The sequence below is a fragment of the Podarcis cretensis genome (assembly GCF_951804945.1).
Source record: "Podarcis cretensis genome assembly, chromosome: 11".
Taxonomy (NCBI): domain Eukaryota; kingdom Metazoa; phylum Chordata; class Lepidosauria; order Squamata; family Lacertidae; genus Podarcis; species Podarcis cretensis.
This window is the reverse complement of record NC_137180.1, coordinates 30,177,608-30,184,341: the sequence shown is the minus strand read 5'-3', so window position 1 is coordinate 30,184,341 and position 6,734 is coordinate 30,177,608.

The following is a 6,734-nucleotide window of genomic DNA, read 5'->3' as shown; positions in this document are numbered from 1 at the left end:
GCCTTCTGCCCTTTCATACTGTAATATGTGTGCCAACCAGGGCCGGATTTAGATGAAGAGAGGCCCTAGGCTTCTCCACTTGTGAGGGCCCTCCCCATCCCCCACCCTCACAACTAGAAGAAAATGGAAGAGTGTTATAAACAAAATTGAGTGAAGGCAAGGATGATGACGGGTATTTAAAATTCTACAATTCACAATTTTTCCTCTAAAGAACATAAGATATTATTGTTAAATACCATGGTCATTTTTAAAAATGCATAAAATTAACGCTGAAAAACTTTTGCAATAACTGAACTTTGTAAACCTTTTGTGGCCTGGGCAGGCCTGGAAGTAGTTCCCATGTCTTGTTCCTCTCTAACGAATCAAGGTTAAACTTTGGACCTCTTGGAAGTTTGATGGTTCCCAAACCTTCTCTGACTTACTAACAACAGTTGTATCTGCTATGACTGTTTTAGCAAACTCTTCAGCATACCTTTTGGGTGGTTTACCCCCTTGTGGCCCTTTCAGATCTGCGTACTATACACAATCTAGGGCCTTTTCTTTATTATGGCCTGAACAGGCTGCAGGCCAGGCTGTCCTCTTATATACCTGCTGGGATTGACAAGTCATCTGACTCTCACCTGAATCTCATAGCTCTCTTGTAGCTGCCTCTGATTAGTTATCATTTAATTCTTGGAAATAATTGGGGGAAATAATTAGCATCACACATCATGTGCATGGAACTTGCCAAACCAATTAACCACCTAGAAGGATTACTGTTAATAGCACCAGTTATCCTATAACTTGATATTGCTGGATAGTTTTGATGAACTGCAAAAGCATTTTTAGTTTGCTTTTTGTTGCCACCCTGGAACTTATCTTTATTAGTGCCACTTTGTTTTCTATGATTCCTTGCAAGTGAAGGAAAACAACTTTTCTGCTTGTATATGTTGATAATATAATTTTGGTTACTGAGGATAAACAAGATTGTAAAAAAACAAGATTGGGTGCAGGCCTGGCCAGGACATAGGTGCCCTGACTGTGACAAAGGTGACCTGTGTGCTTGCATGCTTGCTTGATTAACAGCTGTTGGGAACTTCAAGGTCCCTGCTTTCCCTTCTTATGGTCTTTCTACTGGACCTGGAGACTCCAATACAGAGTATTCCGTGTCAAGAAGGAGGGCAAGTGGGCACCCTACCAAATGACAGGGCAGGAGTTACATGGACCAGGGCCTTTTCACTGGTGGTGCTCATTGTATGCCTCGCTCTTCCCAGACCTGCTCTCTTTTGGCCTGTATTTTGGAGCTTTATAATTTAGGAAGACTTTGGAAGAACTGGTTGACAAGTCTTATCTGTTGCTGATGTATGAGCGGATTTTATTTGCTGCTATTCTGTGCTTCTGGTGCACCAGGGTTTACACCAACATGATAGAGTTGGCCAGGGTGCCGGAAGGGATACAATTATGAGCTTTCTCCATTATCTGCACAGTAGGGGTGTTCAGTCAATAGTGCAAAGGCTGAGCTGAACCATTCCCTGCTGGTTACCTGCTTTCAGCAGTAAGGGTCACTGTTTGGTAGTACCCAATTGGTTAGCTGTCAGATTCTAGAGCTCCCTATTGGTGGCTCTTAGGTAATTCACAAAATACGGAGTCCAATCATAGAACACAGTGTTCATTCATAAAACAGTAACATAAATCTCCATTGCTACATATTGGGTGTATATTTCAGCGGTTGAATGTACAAGTTTATGGCCATGCTGTAGTGTAGTGCTTATACAACTGTGAATAAAAGGTGGCTGGGCTCATTGTCTCGGGGTTTGGGGGGGTGAGGTGACAAAACTGATTTCCAATAAGTACCCCCCCTTTATTTCCATAACAATCCTTGAGTCTGTACTCTGAATGGTGACACCAGGAACCTAGAAGGTGCAGGGCTTGTCAGTCCAACCCCTGCACAGTCTCATCAGGGATGACCTGAAGGCAATTGGAGCAACTGGGCCAACTTGGGCCCCATGGGCTGCTCCTAAGGGGGCCCCTGTACCAGGGCAATCTAGATGGATTTTATTTATATCTATAAGATTGTGCAAACTTTGGCTGCGAAGTGGGGCCCTCCAAAAAAAAATCAAGTTGCGCCCCACTGCTTCAAATTGGGCCCCACTAGCTAGCCCTGAGTCTAATAGTTGCTGGGCCTGAGTTGCCCTGCCCTTGCATGAAATCTTGGGTTTACATTTTTGGGAGAGGGGAGAGTGTGGCACTGGGGAGCAGGAGGGCTGGTGAGCCCCCCTAGATTTAGAGGCCATAGGCTTCATCCTACTTAGCCTATACATAAATCCAGCACTGGTGCCAACCTCCACTGAGAGTCTTAGGGCTTGACAACAGTCAAAGCTGTCAGCCATAGCTGAGCCAGAAAACAACATGCTGTGGGACAAACCTAAACTCAGGACAGCAGAGAAAATCAGAAGGGAAGGACAAGGCAGGAGGTAGGTTTGAGGAGCAACCAGACGTCAAGATCAAATAATAGCAAAGGATAACAGGAACACACCAGAGTTCAGGAGGACCATTTTGTACAAGGAAGGCTTTTATTCTTGTTCTTGCACAGGAAGATCAAATGGCTAGCCTGAGTGGGCAGAGTCAGCCTGGGATCTGAAGATACTTCGTTGTGAAGTTATCACCTGCAGTTCAGTGCAGTTCAGCATACAAGAGAGCTCCACACACATCCCAGAGCCCCTTACAACTTGCTTCTCATGCTCTCTCCCAAAGTTCCTCTGGACTCTTATACCAGCACATCCATCACCTTGATTTTTAACAGGCTGCGCCATCCAGGTACAATCATTTTCTGGTCTGCACCATGTCCATTTTTACTTATTGTGTGCACATAAAGGAAATGGTAGCATTATTGAATCTGTATTCCATCCTTCCTCCAAGTGACTCGGAGCAGTCACAAGCTTAATAAGTAAGCTAGTGATTTTCATGTTAGCCTAGAGATCTCTGAATGAAGTCACCATGCTGCATGGACTGTCCTGGCTCTTCTCTATTGCCACATGAACAACCCATACATGTGATCAAACTGAACACACAAGGGTATACATGAGTATTCGGCACTTGATGACTTGCAGTGTGGACAACTATGTGAATTTTCCTTCCCGAAAAGCAATGAATTCCAGCAATGGGCCTTTGTCACTTGATCTTTTACACTTGCAGTGTAAAAGGAACATTAGAAAGTGAGACAAGAGCCCATAAAACTATCAACTCCATCTCTGAATGCAGCCTAAGGCTGCAATTCAAGCCCCCTTTGCTTCAGGCTGGAGGTATTTCTTCACCACCACAACAGGGCATTATGGGGGTGAGGAGTGGCTGGGCCACCATGGGATGCACTGGAACCCAGGATAGCCTTGCTGCTGTCACTTGATGACATTTGTCCCAGTCTGGTCCCAGCCAGCTCTGCCATTCAGTCATGCCTCACTGCAGCTCACTCAGGATTTGGATGGTCCTGTAAACATATGTTCAGTATTGTACCTTTGCATAGAGTATGATTGTGATAAATTCACTCAAACCCATATCTTTTGATATTAAAGCTCTGTTTTCCTTTGGCTACCAACACAAGTATTGTCTATCTATTATGTATCTCTCACCTGCTTTCTTTTAATCTGGTGCTCAAAGTAGGCTAATCGTGGTGTTTTCATGTATTCAACAGCTTCTGCTGCCAAGCCTGCTACAATGACCGATATTTAGTAGTTTGGTTTTATATCTTTATTTTTATTTTCTTGCTCATTCCCCTTTGACTGCTCTCCATTTCCATTAACTTTTATTTTCAGTGTATGCAATAATGAGAGCAGGAGTGCAATTGACCTACGGGCTCCATGATATGGAAAGCTGTGTTTGATTATCAGCAATGCCATACTCCCCCCACAGACAAAATGCAAAAAGTGTACGAGAGCAAATATATTAATGCCTTTTAATATGCCCAATCAAACACAGAATTTGTTAGCTTATTCCTCTGCACATAGTTCTGTTTAGGCATTTATTTCCTGTTGCTGGATTAAGCTCTATTTTTTAATATAGATGCTTGAGGAATTCAATCTCTGTGAATTATGACTGAGCTGATCTGCACCTCCCAGATTAGCATGCAGATCAGGAAAAAAAGTTTTTAAATACATCATCAAATACAATTTTTTTGGACAGGTTTTTAAAAAAAATAAATTGTAGATTAATGTGGCAATTGGACAGCATGCATTTGTGTGAACACATGTGAAAGTGACAGAGACCAGAACTACACTGATCTGTCCATCCCTAATTCACATATATGAAGATCTAAACTTGCCATGTACAACTAAAGCATAACAATGAGCTGAAACAATTCAGAGCCTGTGAAAATTGTATGGTGTTCTCTTTTGCAGTAAAATATGCCAAGTGAACTGATCTCATTGCAACTTTGCCCTCAGTTTTAATCTTTATCAGTTATCAGTGGCAAAGTCATCTTTATAATTGATGTAATCGAAGATTTTTGTTTGGTGATGGGGGAATCTGTAAGTTAGGAATGCAGAACCTGTGGCCTGCTGGACTATAAGTCCCATCACCTCTGGCTTTGGGGGTGATTAGAACTGCAGTCCATCAATATGTAGAGGACAAAGTTTCCCCCTGTACTTGTATGAATGGTACCTTGAACTTAAAGTTTTAACATTCATTTACCATATTTTTCCATGTATAACATGCCACCATGTATAAGACAAGCCCCCCCCCCCATTTTTTTTGGACCGCAACAAAAAAATGGGGGAGGGGGGAAATGCAACCTGCCCACCAATGAAAATAACACACATCGTCACGGCCACCAATCGTGTGCAGCCCTTGTCGTAGCAACCAATCACATGCCCAATTGCCACTGCCAATCTCTTGCTGGCTGCTGCCACCAATAGCCTGTCCCCCCTCTGCTATCTGTGTGTAAAATGACCCACAATTTTTGCCTATTATTTCTAAAGAAAAAATATCATCTTATACACAGAAAAAGATGATAGTTCATAAACTCCAAAACCTCCAAAATCTATCTATACTGCTTGCTGTTTTTGTAAAAATAAAAAACCCCACCTTGAAGTGGTTAATAGACCACAATATATTAGGAATTCATTAATAGTCACAATATATCAGGAAATTTTAAAAGAATTGATAGACCTTTAGAAAGTTCAATTTGGCTTACATAGGATCAAGCTGAGGCCTTACTAGCTTAAGCATGGCAGCAGCATCATGTAAGCACCATTGTGCTGGAATTTCATAAATATTGTACAATGAACTTCTTCAGTATGAAACAATTTCCATGTGACTCTTCATTCAGACACAAGAAGAGATTTCAAATCAGTTTAGAGGTTTTCCAGAGTCCTTAGATACTAATGAAATATTAACAAAAGGCAGTGGAGTAAGTCAGATTTCTTTTTCTTTTTAATATCCAAGGATTATGTAATGCACTCAATGCACACCTCTCTTTTCTATAAATCAATAATTGGTCAATATTGTGTTGTTTGCTTCCCAGCTATTTGGATTATGCTGCAACTAGCATGTAATAATTATATGATCAATGAGAACAAGCTTGAGAGAAGTGGGTCTGCTTAAAGAGAAACATTAAGGCTGATGTGCACAGTGACAATTTCTATATGAAGAAATCAGGCTTTGGCAATATTATCCTGAAGATGCAAAAGACCAGAGAGGACAGATTAACAGGGACTTTGCAGATCCAAAACACAAGAACCTGAATTAGCGAAGGTGTCAAAAGAATCAATCTATATAGGACCTATGCTATATAGGGACGCGGGTGGCACTGTGGGTTAAATCACAGAGCCTAGGACTTGCCGATCAGAAGGCCGGCGGTTTGAATCCCCGCGACGGGGTGAGCTCCCGTTACTTGGTCCCTGCTCCTGCCAACCTAGCAGTTCGAAAGCACCTCAAAGTGCAAGTCGATAAATAGGTACCGCTCCGGCAGGAAGGTAAACGGCATTTCCATGCGCTGCTCTGGTTCACCAGAAGCGGCTTAGTCATGCTGGCCACATGACCCGGAAGCTGTACGCCGGCTCCCTCGGCCAATAAAGCGAGATGAGCGCCGCAACCCCAGAGTCGGCCACGACTGGACTTAATAGTCAGGGGTCCCTTTACCTTTATATAGGACCAATCACATATAGCTTCAGTGGTTTTGCATCAATTCCACATCAGCTTTAAGGAATCATCAATACATCACATAGCCTATAAAAATCAGTCTGGTAGGTTTGCTGCTATGGTGACCTTCCCAAATTTGCCTGCCTGCCAGGGAGGGTGTGGGAACATGTGACTACTCTATGCCACACTGTCATCCCACCCCCCACCCCCGGTTTTTGTGGTACTACACCATCACACACACACAAGGAGGCAAGATTTCACCTACCTAACAGAAAGGTCAAGCATAAGGAAATTACTGCAATTTCTCTATGATCACAACAGCCCCTTCCACAGACAAAACCAGTATGAGAACCATAACAATCGGGGAATCTTTAGGATCAGTCCAGAGGGACGAACCTGCTTTCCCCCCAATATGGAACTTACCCTTTTCACAGCAAAGAAGATTCTCTTCTTTTCTGCTCCCACTCTGTTTCTAGTAAAAACAGTCGTCCTATTTCCAAAGCAGGTTTAAAGTGTAAGAATAAAATGGTACTGTTTTTACCACCAATTGCCAATTCAGGCATACACAGGCAATTGTGTACTTGCCAATTCAGGCATACACAGGCAAGGTACTTTAAGTAGAT